At 40.9% G+C, this 17510-nt stretch overlaps 1 protein-coding gene across 6 annotated transcripts in view; it reads left to right on the top strand.

The window, feature by feature from the left end:
• Positions 1–202: 202 nt before the first annotated feature.
• mgat4c (mgat4 family member C) overlaps positions 203–17510 on the top strand; it is a 429982-nt gene continuing 412674 nt past the window's right edge. For all 6 annotated transcript variants that reach the window (XM_043709714.1, XM_043709716.1, XM_043709712.1 and 3 more), the window contains exon 1: positions 203–458. The gene's annotated coding sequence lies outside the window, so the exon portion shown is untranslated. The remainder of the gene's footprint in view (positions 459–17510) is intronic.

The raw sequence follows: 17510 nt of genomic DNA, 5'->3' as shown, positions 1-17510 counted from the left end.
ATTTTTGCCTTTTAGCTGCTGAATTATTTATTAATCAGTATCTTCAGGGTAAAATACAACTAGTGCTTAATTAGAGCAGCTGAACACACGTTTCATTCTGGCTGTCTTATGCTGCGATTTGTGTGTGTGTGTGTGTGTGTGTGGAGAATCGGGGTTGCTGTTAGCATTAGCCTGTCTCATTCATATATGAGATAAGGAAGAAGGAAACAGTAAAACGCAAGTCTGTGCACAGGAAGCATTAGCTATACCTAAGTAAAAGAGTCAGCTGAGATAGCTGCTGGCTTCAGCATACGAGTGCCATTATGATGAATGTTTACAGCACTTCAACTAGAGCCAATTATCCTTTTTGTGGGAGGCCTGATGATTTGCTCACGTTGGTAGCTTGTACAAAGCAACAGTGCATTCAGAAATGGAGTAGCTGAGGAAAATGTCTATGAGCAGAAATTTTCCTTGGACAGGTAAGAAGAGCATTTTCCTCGTTTTTATTTTTCCTCTTTCTTTTACAGAGTTGTACGGGGAAATCACAAGTAACAAAGGGACATCTTGACTGTATTAGCCCTGGAGTTATTGTGACTGTTGGTGACAAAAGATAAATGCATGACAATTGTCATCCCACATGCATTAATTTTGGAAACCTTTCAGAGAGAAAGGCGTGCATGAGTTTAAGATTATTTATAGTTTGAAAATTCTAGGTCAAATTTCAATATTGTTGAATAAATCATTACAATTGATCAGCATATTTTCAGAACTATTAAAGAAATAGTGTGAACTAATATTTCTGCACATGTTCAGTTACATTTATATAGTTGCATTCAGATTTTATGTTAAAAACTGAAGTTCTGCATTTACTTTTGAGTACCCAGATTATATCTGAAGTTGCCAACAGATGAGTTCATTCATTTCAAAATTTCATCCAAGCTATTACATTTGTTCGGTAAACAATAAAAATGAAGAGAATAAATTCAATTAAATACAGATTTTAATTTGTGAACCTGTGATATCTGATAATTAATTTTATATATCTATATTCATGTAGGGATTTTAACTACAATGTGTCAGCTATACTGACACATGAAGAAGACTTGACTAAATGTTTAATATGCAATACAATTTCATTCAAAACTCTGCTTAGAAACAAATTAATGTAAATCAATTCATCTGAAGATTACATTGAATGAACTGTGTTCTTTTCCATTAGTTATACTTTTTCAATGAAACTATGCAGTTATTTTAAAAAGAATGGTTCTCCTGGAATATTTCCAAGATTCAGTACCTTACAGTTGACCTACATATTACATTGTTATCAAGTGTCTCTTCAACATCCTGCTGCCTCAGTATTGTTGTTGTTGATGTTGTTTTCAAATAAATTAATTCTTAAAGGATACTTGTATAATCAAATAATATCTCACAAAATGTATGGCTGTCATTCCTTCTTGTGGAGATCAGTGAGAAATTACTGCATGAGAAAGCTAAAGTGAAAAAAAAAGGTGCAGTTAAAAATATTTGGCTTTGGACAGACTGCTGGGGGAAAGAATGTTATTATATGATGAAAAAAATTCAATACCAAAAAGGTTAATGTAAGCAAATATTATAGAGAGCAGGTGATGCTTCGTATATTTCACCTTTGAAGAACCAGTTATAGCAGGCCCCAAAGGGAACACACACACTTTGAATCTGGATGACCCGAACCGATTGTGAATCTCTAGGGTCTATATATGAAGGGTTGCCCCGAGTCAGTTCATGCACGAGGAGGTATTAAATTACCTGTCCAACCCATGCACTGACTCTTGATTAATAGCTGAAATCTGCAGGAGATTCGCTTCAGCCGTTTACACTTGCCTGCCTTGAATCTTCAACACACATAATACCAGACAAAACCAGCAGAGAAGGGTGAGTGCTTTTGCTGCAGGTCACAGTTTAATTTTTTTCTCTTGAGATCATCTACACATGTGATTCTGAATGACAGTGAAGCACCTAATTACAAATTTGCAACAGAATATAGACAAGAGATCAGATTGTTCGTTTTAAGTTCTGTTTTATTCTATTAAGACTATTGTCCCGTAGGGGTATTTTTGTTGACCAATCTCTTGCACTAGAGATGATGCCACCAGCTCATCTGATACCTGACTGCTCCTTGGAGGCACTAAAAATATATGTCAGGAGGTAAAAACTCCAGTATTATTTTTAGGCATTTCTGTGTGCAGATGAAAGGAATGCACTGCATTGTATTCGGATCAGCTTGATATTTTAATAAAAAAAGATAACAAGAACGTAATTTCCTTTCCACAATAAGCACTGATACAAAATGTAATGTCTATTTTCAAGACATAATTAACATCCATAAGCACACCAATTTGGTTAACTTGTTTTGAGAAACCAGAGGAGGAATGTAACTGGGCAATAGGAATAAAGCAAAAGTACCTTTCTGCATCTCATCATTTATACATGCAGCTGAGAAGTGGAGAGTGATCTTTGTTGCCTTCATATTACAACTAACTATGATGAATATTTCGGAAAGGATGTGAAGGAATTACTTCATTTTTGGCATTCGCAAAGTACTGGAGTGGAAAGGTGGCTCAGTCTTTAGCATTGGTACCCCACAGCACCAGGGACCTGGATTCGATTCCAGGCTTGGGTGACTGTCTGTGTGGAGTTTGCACATTCTCCCCGTGAATGTGCAGTTTCCTCCCATGGTCCAAAAAGATGTGAAGGTCAGGTGAATTGGCCATGCTAAATTGTCCATAATGTTAGGTGCATTAGTCAGGGGTAGACATAGGATAGGGGAATGGGTCTGGGTAGGTTACTCTTCGGAGGGCTGGTGTGGATTTGTTGGGCCGAAGGGCCTGTTTCCATACTGTAGGGCATTTAATATAAAAACGAGAGAAAACAGGATTAATGAATTGTATTTTTTTTTGTTACATGTCAGCTTTATCAGTTTTATTGGAGGGTTTGTCGCCACAAAGCCTTGTGCGATTTCTCACAGCATGTTACCAAATACACCTCATTAACTTCCCAATGCTCCCCAATGATGCCTCTCTTGCCCAATACTAGCCGTGTCTCACCATGTGCCATTCCTGGAACAATGTGCCGCTCAGTGGATAAATGGCAACCCTGGTGCCCATATCATTATTCAAAGGCCACTGTGCATCTGGACAAATCGGCGCTGTCCCTCATTAGTGATGCAATTGCACAGCGGCTAAAAGTTGACACTGCCCACAGTATGTAACCTGATGCTCCCTTTCACATAAAACCCCATTGTCTCAACCCTACACACTGTTCAAATACCAGGCCCCACAGTTAGCTTGTTCTGAGCTACATTCCATCTAATCACCTTCTAGAAACACTCCAGGTCATTGCTACTCTGTCCTCAGTGCCAGCGTAGACCCACACCTTGGTATTGTCCAGTTAGGGAAAGTCATATGCAGTCAAGCAGTCAGATCATCCCAAACACGAAAGTTTATTTACAGCCAGCAAAAGCAAACACAAATTAAATGAATAGAGGCTGTGCAATGCAAACTGAATACAGAGGAACCTCGATTATTTGGCATTCAATCATCTGAATATCAGATTATCTGGCAAGATTGCAAGGTCCCGATGCTCGGCTAAACAATGTTATCCCGCATTTGATTATCCGGAATTCGATTAACAGAACGAAATACTCCCTGCCCGTGTCCTTTAGATAATCAAAATTCCTCTGTACCGTTATGATGGACAACAAATATCTTACCTTCCAAGATGGCTGGCTGCACCCAGCTGTCATCTACTGGAAGAGAGTGTCAATCTGGTCCAGTCTGACTTATGGTACCCAACACAATTGAACTCCGTTGTGCACAAGAAGAGGAGTCACCTCCCTTGTGTGCCTCTCCCCTGCCTCCTCAAAAGACTGCTGCCATTCTCCCAGTTGTTCAGCATCTATTGTGTCATCTAGTTGCGGCACATACTATCTGCAGTAAATCAGGGGCACCAACCTGTCTGGTCCAAACAGCGAAACCACATCTTTAGCAGCACTATTGTCTGCTCCACCATGGCCCCAGTTGCACCATGTATGCCAACTTAGTGAAGGTGTCATACCAGCTTAAACCAAAAATGGAGTGCCTGCTATGCTCCAACATCTTTCCTATCCCAGACTCATGTCAATCATTCAACTGTTCATTGAATTGAGTAGGGCCCAGCGTCATACTTACATGACAGTAATTAATCAATATTCTCTACCTCCACAGTATCCTTGAAAATTTCAAGGTTATGGGTTGCTTTTTGCCAGCATATGCTTCTTTTTAACTCATTGCTGCTAAACTTTGCAGTACTGAGATATCAATGTTCATTTTACAAGCAAAACAATTGGAAATGAACTGTAGCTGGAGTTTGCAAATGCTCGTTTCATGTATTTTCATCTTCAATGTCCCACTGTCCAACAAGTGTGAATCCTGCACTTCTGTGCAGGATACTGACTCTACCAAGCCATATTTCTGTTGTACTTAGCATCGAGACAGCGACAAGAATAGCAGCTCATGGTGGACACTGTCAGCACTTAGCTCAGCATAATTGTTAAGTATGTGTCCAAAGCCTCCATGTCCCCTATTATGTTGCACGACTTTGGCAGCTTAACTAAACCCTCAATTAACACTGAACTTTGCCTCCCAATTCTCCAAGTCCTAAAATTACCCTTAAATGATGCCTAACCTGTTCCTCTATCCTCTTCCTGAGGAGCACACAGTGGTTTCTGTCACTAACCACCCACCAGTAGCCTCTCATACCCTCTGATAGTTAAACCATCAAAGTCCCTCCATCCAAGTCCTAGTCCACACCTCAAAACATACCTCTGCTTTCCCCTCACCTCAGACTTGACTGCCCCACACCCTTGCCAGCTTCTTCACAGGCAAAGATCATGGAAATATTTGGCACTGTGGTAGTGGGCATGACCTTTGGTGATAAGAAAAACAATTTTTGATCAGCAAGCTCTTGAGCAGTTGGGGAAAGGGTTTGGAAGGCTCTGGGACACCTTTAATTGACCTTGTCTTTTATCAGCAGTGTTATGTGTGTTTCAAACTTGCAGCTTGCTTTCCTGGTTGCATAGCAGATGTTTCTGTCAAAGGTCTCCTGTTCCTATACCAATTGTCACTCAGAGAGAGCTGTAGTTTCAACTGGCTGCTGGAATGTGTGCATCACTTACCCAAACAGATTCACCATAAGGCACTGCCTTTGGCATTCTGGAATCATCCAACTTTAGCACATATTCTGCCCAGCACAATTAGCATTGCAAGATACTTAACATTGGACTGCTTGGCTTGATTGAAAAATTCATTCTATGCACAACAGTGCCTCATAAACCTTTGCAGAATTACCGCCCAAATTAGCTTTAGAAAGCCTGCATCTAATCCATATAAATTTAAATTATTTTAGAATGCATTTTCTTGAAACTGCAAAAAGACATGGACTGAATCAGTCCATTTGCAAATGTAGCATGATACAGAAAAAAATAGTTTTGAGTTGACAATGGCAAGTAACATGTGTACTGCACAGGTGTCAGACAATGATTATCTCTATCAAGAGAGAATCAAATCATTATCCCTTGACATCCCCTCTATCAACATCCTGGGGGTTATTGATCAGCAACTGAATTGGACTCATCATACAAGTACTGTGGCTACAAAAGTAGAGGCTACAGTATATTACTCATCCCCTGACATCACAAAGCCTGTCCATCATCTAAAAGGCACAAATCAGGAGTGCAATGGAATACTCCACACTTGCCTGGATGAGTTCAGCTCCAACATCACTCAAGAAGCTTGACACCATCAAGGACAAAGCAGTCCATTTAATTGGCAACACAGCTGCAAGCATTCAGTCCCTCTATCACCGATACTCAATAGTAGCAAAGTATACAATTCTATAAGTTGCATTGCAGAAATTCACAAGATTCCTTAGACAAACCCACAACGACTGTCATCTCGAAGGACAAGAACAGCAGATAAATGAATCAACACCACTTCTAAGTTTTCCTACAAGCCACTCACATCCTGACTTGGAAATATATTGCTGTTCTTTCAATGTTGCTGCGCCAAAATCCTTAAACTCCCTTCCAAACAAAATAGTAGCTCTACCTACAGCAATTAGACTGTATTTCTCCTACCTTCTTAAGAACAATTACATTCAGACAATAAATATTGGCTCAGATAGTGACACCCGTATCTCATGAGTAGACAAAAAAGGCAGATTCGCATCATGCTATTGGCAGGTGCAGGCTACCCCAGATTCCAGAACATTGTTTTTCAGTTTTATCCATTTATATAATGAGGGCATTTTTCTTTTGTTTAAAAGGGACCTGACTAACAACTTTTTCACACAGAAGGTGGGTGGCATGGTGACACAGTGGTTAGCACTGCTGCTTCACAGCGCCAGATGCCCGGGTTCAATTCCCGCCTCAGGCGACTGACTGCGTGGAGTTTGCACATTCTCCCCGTGTCTGTGTGGGTGTGCTTCGGTTTCCTCTCACAGTCCAAAAATGTGCAGGTTAGGTGAATTGGACATGCTAAACTGCCCGTAGTGTTAGGTGCAGGGGTAAATGTGGGGGAATGGGTCTGGGTGGGTGTGCTCCGGTCTGTCGGCGTGGACTTGTTGGGCCGAAGGGCCTGTTTCCACGCTGTAAGTAATTTAATCTAATCAAATCTTAACCCATTATGAAAGGTGGTGCATATCTGGAACAAGATGACAGTGGAAGTGCTACACATGGATACACTTACAACATTTAAAAGATATTTGGACAGGTACATGCTTAGGAAAGGTTTAGAATGACATGAGTCAAACTCAGCCAAATGGGACTAGGTCAGTTTAGAAAACCTGATCACCTTGGACAAGTTGGGCTGAAGGGTCTGTTTCCATGACTCTTTTTCTCTATCTGGTGTGACAGGTAGTAATTAGGGTATATACTTCCTTCATCAAATAGTTTGTTAGGAGCTTAGCATTTTGGTAGCCAGCTCTATCTTCACTATAATCATGAGCCAATGCTAGTTGAGTTCCCTGTCGGCATCTCTCAGTTGGGATGGGAGGAATCTGAAGTGTTAATCAATAAGTAATTGGAAAAAACAGCACTTAGAAACCACAGGGCCAATTTCAAACGGTCTCTGATTGACCACTGTAGTCTGGAATGGCAAACAGTATGATGTCGATCAAGTCCCAGATATTCTCTAATGCAGCGATGAATGTTCTTCAGTCTCATGTCAACAATATGGAGAAGGTATTCTTCCCTTTGATTGGTGATAGAAGCCCATTCAAGTTTCTAAAGCAGAGAAATGGCTGACTGTCTCAGTACCACAAGTATAATTCTTAGGAAGTGGCTGCAATGCAGAAGAAAATGTATTACCTCACCAAGACTGCCTTGATAAGGCTCCCATTGGCATCTTGCTTATTTTCTACATTGCAGTACTCCAATCTAGTTATAAAAGTGACCTCTCCTGCCTCGAATCATCACTGAATCTCTGAATGAAACTTGCAAATACCTATGGACAACCGACACCTCATCCCCAAACCGAGTCCAAATACAGACCATACACCTCTCCACAAATCCTCAAAAGTACTTTACCCAACATCTTCACCTAACTTCACCTGCAACACCACCTGGACCCAACACCTCTCTCAATACCCCAGCAGTTCTTTCTGTCTCAACTTCACATTGTTCTCCTCCTCTCAGTTTAGGCCATCTCACCACATTTCTTTATGTTCACGCTACTGACCTCACAACTCTTTCTCCATTATGACCACATTTGCTCCATCTTTTCACCATTTACACTACATCAAATTGTTTGAAGAGAACCTTCAACAAGACACACTTTCAGTCTTCTAGCCAGAGGGGCTAGAGAAGACAGGAGAAAGGAGGAGACAGGAACAGGGCAATCTCTTTCCTCTGTACAGGTAAAAACACAAATGGAAAAAAACTGCCATCAATAACAGTGGCGAAGGAAAAATTGTCAATGAAGATATAATAAGGCTTGAAGCCACATACAATTAAGAATTTTGTTATTTTCTCTTTCTTCTTTGTTATGTTTTAACTCACAAAGACAGAAACTCAAGTGAACAAACTGGTAATGTATTGAACGGTCATTCGATAGCTGCTGGCTACCCTAACAGTATATGTTAAACCTTTGTCCCTTTCCCCTTATTCATGATGCTTTAAATGCTGTAGACCTTGTTGTTGTACAGGTTGGAATGGAGAATCTTTTGAAAAAGCATCATGGTTTGCTTTCACTGTTGCAACACACCATGTCGTGGAAATAATGGATTACAGGGTCTGTGTTAAGAGGTTCAGTGTACACAAGTGAATGCAGGCATAAAAGATGGTTCAGGACCCATTAATATTAGTGCTGAGGAAGGCTAATTCTAGATCATGCAGGATTTGGGCTCAACCATCTTTTGTGTACTTTGTTCAATATAATTTAAGTTTTAGGCAAACAGCATTTATTTTTGTGTTATGACCACATGAAAAGGCACTATGGCTTGTTTCTTCTTACAACCTTCTCTCAGTCAGTCGCAGCAAATATATTTTTTATTTTCACTTTTCAGCACGTAGCTATCATAAATATATATTTGATCATGTTAACTTGGTTGATTATGTGATATAGATAAACCAAGTTAACAAGATCAAAACATGAAGTCGAGCCAATTCCAAAGTATTCTTGAATCTTATTATCTAAAAAATAAATTAAAATGTGATAACATACAAAGAACATAAGTAAACAGCTTAAAATGAAGGTTGTAGTTTTGAGTTCCTGTGGTGCAGTGGTAGTATCCCTACCTGTGGGCCAGAAGGACTGGTTTCTATACCCAACTGCTCAAAAGGATCTAAATGGATTTTTAAAAAATACCTATAAAGAAACTTGGAATGGAGAAGGGGTACCTCGTATGTAAATAAAGGCAGTTGTGAGAGTGAGATCTCAGTCTTACTGCTGAGTTAGTGCTCTATTTCATCAAGAGTGGGGAAACTTGGTTTCTCAATCAATTGAAGTTTTTCTAAGTTTCTTTCTCCAGTGTTGGTTTACTAAGATTGAGAAAGAAACAATCTTTATGCATCCTTGCTCTGTTAAGCCCATGTTTCTACTTTCCTATTATTGTTCAAAGCAAGCTACTGAACTCGGGTTTGTTTGTATATTCCCAGTCTAGGTCCATTGTATTCTTCACATATTGAAGATAAGCAGTTACCTGTGGAGAGTTTAATTTGTTAAAGACAATGGATCCAAATTGGGAGTGTACAAATGAACCATATTTCAGTAATTTTGCAAGTGTGAGTAAAGCAAGAGATGTATCTTTCTTGACAGTGCTTTTGATTAAAAAGTAATGCCAAGACAGCTGCTTTAGGTATCTTCCATGCGGATTGTTTGAGTTGGTTATGTGATCACAGCAGCCTTTTTATTTGGTAGAGTTTTTTTAAACATATTACTAATCCGTGAACAGCCATGTATTGAAGTCAAATGATGAAAGTTGAATATTGATCATCCATTTTCACTACGATCATAACATTAGGACTACAAAACTAAGTAGCAATTGTCTTGCAATTATATTCCTGTAACATTGCAGGAATAATATCAATAGTGAATAACGTTCCTATCAGAATATCAAATATTACTAAATAAAGTTTTAAAAATCACAACCTGCCAAAATCCATTAGTTGAAAGACAGTTCGCAGGTTTTGAATTTGAGTGCTAACGAAGCTATTGGATCCTAGTTCATATAACATAATATGGGAAATCTGGATGCTCATCAGCATGACCTGCTCTTGGGAAGAATGTAGCAGGAGCTCATTACTTCTATACTTATTTTAAATTTGCGCTAGAGATGTGAGTGTCACTGTCTCAGCCAGTATTTATTGTCTGTCCCTAATTGCCCTTGAGGAAATGGTGATGAACTGCCTTTTTGAAACATTGCAGTCTTAGTGATGTATGGACACCCACATTCCTCTTGCAGAAGGAAGTCCCAGGATTTTGACCCAGTGTTAGTAAAGGAATGGCGGTATATTACCGAGTCAGGATGGTGCTTGTCTTGGATGGGACATTTAAGATGATGATGTTCCTATTCATCGGCTTCCCTCAGCCTTCCATGTTGAAGAGGTCGTGAGTTTGGAAGTTCTGTTTAAGAAGCTTTGTTCAGTTCTTGGCAGTGCACTTTGTGGATGGTACATACTACTGCTACTGAGTGCCAGTGCCAGAGGGAGAGAATGTTGAAGTTCATGGGTAGGAGTCAATCAAGGATAGTTTCAAGTTTCTTGAGTGTTGTTGGAGCTGCAGCCATACTGCCAATTTGATAATATCTCATCATATACTTGACTTTGCCTTGCAGATGGCGGATATTCTCTGGGAAATCATAAAGTGAGTTCTATGCCACAGAGTTCCTAGACTCTGAATTAGTCTAATTTAGCTTCTGATCAGTTGTAACCCCTAGGATGTTGATAGTGGAACATTCAGTGATGCTTATAAAATTAATTATCAAGGAGCTATGATTAGATTTTATTGAATCGCAAATAGCCATTTCCTGCTACTTGTGTGGCATGAATGCTTCTTCCCACTTAGCAGTCCAAGCTTAAATGATGTCCAGGTGTTGTTGCATTTGGACTTGGATTGCTTCAGTCTCTGAGGATACTGCAGAAAGGGGTGAACATTGTGTAATTCAAAGCAATTTTAAAAACTTATTTGTGGGACTTGGGCATCACTGACTGGCCAGCATTGATAGCCCATCCTTGTTTGCCCTTGAGAAGGTGATGGTGAGCTGCCTTCTTGAATCGCTGCAGTCCACCACTTGCTGTGGGTTGACCCACAATGCTAGGAGGGACGGAATTCCAAGATTTTGACCTAACGACTATGAAGGAATGGCGGTATATTTCCCATTCAAGGTGGTGAGTGGCTTGGAGGGGAACTTGCAGGTAATGGTCTTCCCAAGTACCTCCTGCTTGTGTCCTTCTAGATGTAAGTAGCTGTGGGTTTGGAAGGTGCTGTCTAAGGATCTTTGGTGATTCTGCAATGCACTTGTAGATAATACACACTGCTGCTAATGAGCACAAGTGTTGGTGGGATTGAATGTTTGTAGATGTGGTGCCAATCAAGCGGGTTGCTTTGTTCTGGATGATGTCAAGCTTCTTGAGTACTGTTGGAGCTGCACCCATCCAGGCAAGTGGAGAGTATACCATCACATTCCTGGCTTGTGCCTTGTAGATGGTGGATAGACTTTGGGGTATTAGGAGATGAGTTACAAGCTGCAGTATCTCTAGTCTCTGACCTGCTCTTGTAGCCATTGTGTTTATATGGTGAGTCCAGTTGAATTTCTGGTCAATGCTAACCCCAAAGATGTTGACAGTTGAGGAATCATTGATGGTAATATCATTGAATATCAAAGGGTGGTGGTTAGAGTGTGTCTTATTGATGATGATTTGGAGATGCTGGTGTTGGACTGGGGTGTACAAAGTAAAAATCACACAACACCAGGTTAACCAGGTTATAGTCCAACAGGTTTAATTGGAAGCACACTAGCATTCGGAGTGACGCTCCTTCATGAAGGAGCGTCGCTCTGAAAGCTAGTGTGCTTCCAATTAAACCTGTTGGACTATAACCTGGTGTTGTGTGATTTTCAACTTTATTGATGATGGTCAATGTTTGGCATTTATGTGGCATAAATGTTACTTGCCATTTGTCAGCCCAAGCCCAAGATATTGTCCAGATCTTGTTGCATTTGGGCACAGACTGCTTCAGTATCTGAGGAGTCGCAAATGGTGTTGAACACTGTGCAATCATCAGTGAACATCCCCACTTCTGATCCTATGACAGAAGGAAGGTCATTGATGAAGCAGCTGAAGATTGTTAAGCCGAGGACACTACCCTGAGGAACTCCTGCAGAGATGTCCTGGAGCTGAGATGACTGATCCTCCACAACCACAACCAGCTTCCTTTGTGCCAGGTATGACTCTAACCAGTGGGGTGTTTGCCCCCTGAAACCCATTGATTCCAGTTTTGTCAGGGCTCCTTGATGCTATACTCGGTCAAGTGTGGCCTTGATGTCAAGGGTTGTCACTCTCACATCCCCCCTGGAATTCAGCTCTTTTGTCCATGTTTGAACAAGGCTGTAATGAGACCAGGAGCTGAGTGACCCTGGCAAAACTCAAACTGGGCATCACTGAGCAGGTTGTTGCTGAGCAGGTGCTGCTTGATAGCACTGTTGATGACCCTTCCATCACTTTACTGATGATGGAGAGTAGACAGATTGGGCAGTAATTGCCAGATTGGATTTGTCCTGCTTTTTGTGTACAGGACATAGCTGAGCAATGTTCCATACTGTCAGGTGGATGCCAGTGTTGCAACTGTACTAGAAGAGCTTGGCTAGGGGAGTGGCAAGTTCCAGAACACACATCTTCATTACTATTTCTAGAATATTATCAGTGCCCATTGCCTTTGGCGTATCCAGTGCCTCCATCCATTTTTTGACATCATGTGGAGTGAATCAAATTGGCTGGAGACTGATATCTGTGATGCTGGGGACCACTGGAGAAGCCCGAGATGGATCATTCACTCAGCACTTCTGACTGAAAATACCCTCACTCTTAACCTTATGTTGGAAGGAAAGTCAATGATGAAGCATCTGAAGATGGTTGGACTTAAGATATTATTCTGAGGAACTCTTGCAGAGAGGTTCTGGAGCTGAGATGATTGAGTTCCAACAACCATCTTCCTTTATATCAGGTATGACTTCAACCATTGAAGAGTTTGCCTTCCAACTCCCATTGATGTCAATTTTGCCAGTGATCCTTGGTGCCACACTTGATCAAATACCACCTTGATATCAAGACTAGTCACTCTCACCTCCCCTCTTGAATTCAGTTTTCTTGTTGTCCACATTTGGACCTAAGCTATACTGAGATCAGGAGCTGAGTGGGCCTGATGGAATCTACACTCATGAACCATAAGCAGATTAGTGTTGAGTAAGTGTCACATGACAGAACTACCAATAACACCTTCAATTATTTTGTTGATAATTGACTGATGGGACAGTAACTGGATAGATTTGGAATTGTCCTGCTTTTGTTTTTGTGGACAAAATATATCTTGGAAATTTTCCACATTGATGCGTAGGTGTTAATATTGTAACTAGACTGGAACAGCTTGGCTAGGATGTGGCATGTTCTGAAATGCAAGTTTTCTGAATTATTTACCAAACTTTTCCAAGGTCTGTAACCTTTGGAGTATTCAGTGCCTCCCACTGTTACTTGATATGATGTCAAGTGAATCAAATTACCTGAAGAATTCAAATTGCTTGGAAATCAAGATCTACCCATGAATAGTAATGACCCTTCATGCTTGCTGTCCAAGCACAGATTTAAAAAAAGTCCTATTTATCAACTAAGATTATGTAAGAACATACTATGGAGACCATAAGACCACAGGAGCAGAAATTAGGTCATTCAGTCCATCAATTGTGCTCCGTCATTTGATCATGGCTGACAGATTTCTCAAAACCATTTTCCCACTTTCTCCCCATAACCTTTGATCCCCCTGACAATCAATAACTTATTTATTTCTGCAAGATTATGTCAGGTGCATTGACCGATCAAAGAAACCTTGATGGTACAATTTCCAGCATCATGTTTGTTTAAATATTACTTAATTTCACACTGCAAAGAGGCTCCATCATGGTAGAAGCGGAAGTCAAATGATACTCTAAGATGGAGCTGGATGTACCATTGAATCAGTAAAAAAATCCTATAGATCCACCTATGCAACCAGGACAAAGCTTGTAGTAAGTGCTCATACATCGAAGGACTGAGATGGCCTTTTAGTACACGCAATCAAATAGTGCAAAACACCCTTCTCCCTTGAGTTATCCTTGGTACTACATCATATTCCGATTAATGTCTTCTTTTACTGAACGGTTACCTTATTCTGCACTATCAGAGAAAACAATACAGGTCAAATAAGGGACAACCTGATTACTCATCTACTTTGTGTCATGTATAAATGATGTTGGTATCCTTTCCCATGGTGTTCTCTTTGTTGCTGGAAGTTCTGACTCTTAATCTGTGATTTCTTCTAAGAAATTTCCAATGAAAGGAGGAAGTACACTTTACTGATTGCAGGGTTTCAGTGGGTCACGGATTTAAATGCTTTTATACCACTGCATGCTGGGTCTGAGTTATTCACACAATTACCTCTGCCACAATTAGTCCTGCCACTTTCACTTCAAACATCAATGAGGATGGGGGTCTGTTAAGCAGCATGGAGGGTTTTGGCCATGGCATTGTCTTGAGAGATACCGCACCAAACCACATCAACTACAGATAGGTATTGTCCAAACACTTCCCAGTCATCTGCCTGTGAGAAAGATAGTTATGAAACCCTAATGTCTCTGAGCAGTCTCACACAGGAAAGATTCTGAGTAGCTTGAGGGGCAACGGTCACTTGGGAAACAGTGCAGATGCCTCGAGAGTTAAAGTGTTCCAGAGTATTTTATGTGGGACTGTTGAAGTGTAATCAATTGTGACATGTTTGTCTTTGAGGATTTTAGATGCTAGTTATAGTCAGAATTAACAGTACTGGGAAGTAGCAACCTTTGAATTTGAAAGCAAATAATATCATTTTATTTGAGTTAAAAAGGAAAACATATTACAGACACCAACATTTCCCAGTAACCCTTTAGCTAATGCCATTCTAAGTTTCTCACATGCTCATTAAACATGTAGGATCCACAGTGTGAAAACTGTCTAACTTGTCTTCAGCTTTGTAGGTATGTAATCATATTTATCAGAACGACAGAAACTAGGGCTTTTCAAAAAAAAAGCTAGCTTATGAGGGAAACAGTGTACGGTGACTTGTGAAGTTGCATCATGCAGGGATTGATTTTGTCAAAAGCTTGCGAAGTTAAAGGTATAGAAATTAGAGTTATAGATTCATAGAGATGTACAGCATGGAAACAGACCCTTTGGCCCTATTTGTCCATGCCGACCAGAAATCCAAAATTAATCTGGTCCTATTTGCCAGCATTTGGCCTATATCCCTCCAAACGCTTCCTATTCAGATACCCACCCAGATGCATTATAAATGTTGTAATTGTACCAGCCTCCACCACTTCCTCTGGCAGTTCGTTCCATACATGCACCAAACTCTGCATGAAAATGCTATCCCTCAGATCCCGTCTAAATCTTTCCCCTCTCACCTTAAACCGATGTCCTCCAGTTTTGGACTCCTCTACCTTGCAGAAAAGACATGACTACTCACTTTCTCCATCCCCTCATGATTTTGTAAACCTTCAGCTCCAATGCCCGAGCCTCTCCCTCTAGCACAAACCCTCCAACCCTGGCAACATCCTTGTAAAGTGGACCACTGTGACACAAAGACAGCCTGTATTACCTCATAAAGGTAATGCTGGCAAGATAGCATGTTCAAAAAGAGCTGCAAATTTTCTGAATGTGCAGTGGAGGTGCTTAGAAGTATGCAACGGGAGGAATCTTGTATTATCCTTTGAGTGGATGTCCAATCAGATTTACCAACTATAATAGAGAGAGATGATCAAACATATCTATGTCAGTGATCAGAACAATGCAGCAAAAAATATGATTACCATTCCAAAGTAAGATTCTTTCACATGTCTTCCTCTCTACACAGACTGGCAAGGTTAATCATCGACCTCGTGACATTTCTCCTCCCCTCAGCTTGTCCTAATTAAAACAGAGTACTTCATTGTACTTCTGATTGCGTTTAATACTTCTTAACATCCTCACAATTGCTTCTGTGTCTTTGCCACATTTAAAGTTCTTCTTCCATCATATGTTATTTATTTGTTCACAGGATGTGGGTGTCACCGAATATGCGACCATTTATTGCCTTTCCTTCATTTCCCAGAAGGATAATTAAAAGTCAATCACATAGATGAAGTCTGGAATCACATGTAAGCTAGACCAGCTAAGGATGAATTTATTTAGAATATCCTTTCCTGAAGGATATTAATGAACTAGATGTTTCTAACAACATTTGACATGGCTGCTGTTTGGCCAGCTTTATAAAATTGCATCCAAATTTCACCATCAGTCATTGTGAGGTTTAAACTCATGTCCCTAGAATATTAGCCTGGGGTTCTGGATTGCCAAGTCTCGTGACATTACCACTACTCCACCCCTTCCCCAATACCACAAGATGCAATGCAGCTGCACACATTCAACAAGGCACACATTCCTCTTACAGGACACAATAGCACAGAGACTACAAGTACAAAAGCAGTTCCTTCCTTGGTGTATATACTCATGCCAATGGAGAAGGCATAATGAGCATTAATGATGGTGAGATTTGAGGAGATGATGCACAAGGTGTTTGTGCATTTTCCCTTCCTTCTTTCTACATTTAAGTTCTGCATGTCAACATAATGCATTGCTTTACCATTTGTCTATTTTGATTACACTTACTAGTATGATACCATTTCCTTCTTTCGAGGTGTATCTATTGTCTTAAATCTTATCAACACATTGTACCTTACTGAAGGCTCTCAAATGGACATACTAACCACTTTTTCTGCCCTCCAAGATGCTGTGATTGTAATGTAGCTTACTTTCAAAACATATTTTGTACGTCCCTTAATATTTTGGCTTTTTGTTCTCTCATAGAAACAAAAAAAAACCTGCAGATGCTGGAATTCAAAGCGGAGCAAGCCAGGCAACATCAGGAAGTGGAGAAGTCAGCATTTCAGGTGTAACACTTCTTCAGGATTGGAGAAAAGTTACACCCGAAACATTGACTTCTCCATTTCCTGATGCTGCATGGCTTGCTGTGTTCTTCCAGCCTCCTGCTTGTCTACCTTTGTTCTCTCATGGCCTGTCTACTCTTTGGATTTTGACTGAAACAAGGTTACCCCTGAAAACAACAGTAGTTCCCCACCCCATTTCCTTCACCCTCTTCCAATCTACTATTTGTATTGCCCCAAAAAATCTCTTCCTTCAATCTTCAGCCTCTCAAGGTGCCTTGGTTACCTTTCATAGTTAGCAATTTTGAAACAAATACACAAGTTAGAATTAAATTACCTTGTAATGTATAACTTGGTACTCTTTTCTGTCCCCGCCTCCACGCCCAACCCCGCCCCCACTCCCAGCTCCAGCCCCACACCAGGTCCTAGCTCCCAGCCCTGCCGTGTTTTCACCATCTCTCCAGAACTACCCCTCTCTGAGGATGAAAGATCAGTCCAAGGCAGAGGCCTCACCTTCATTCCCCTACGCTCTCGGATTAACGAGTTCAACATGCGGCGTGACATCGAACAATTCTCCCGCCGCCTTCACCTCCGCGTTTACTTCTTCAACCAGGATTCTCACCCACCCTCTGACGACCCCTTCTCCCGCCTCCAACACACCCCATCCACCTGGACACCCCGTACTGGCCTCTTACCCACCCTCGATCTCTTCATAGCTAACTGCCGCCGCGACATTAACCGCCTCAACCTCTCCACCCCTCTCACCCACTCCAACCTCTCACCCTCGGAACGTGCAGCCCTCCATTCCCTCC

Source organism: Chiloscyllium plagiosum, chromosome 19 (assembly GCF_004010195.1).
Source record: "Chiloscyllium plagiosum isolate BGI_BamShark_2017 chromosome 19, ASM401019v2, whole genome shotgun sequence".
Taxonomy (NCBI): domain Eukaryota; kingdom Metazoa; phylum Chordata; class Chondrichthyes; order Orectolobiformes; family Hemiscylliidae; genus Chiloscyllium; species Chiloscyllium plagiosum.
Note: the sequence above shows the minus strand (reverse complement) of the source record. Positions and strands in the feature narration are given on the sequence as shown.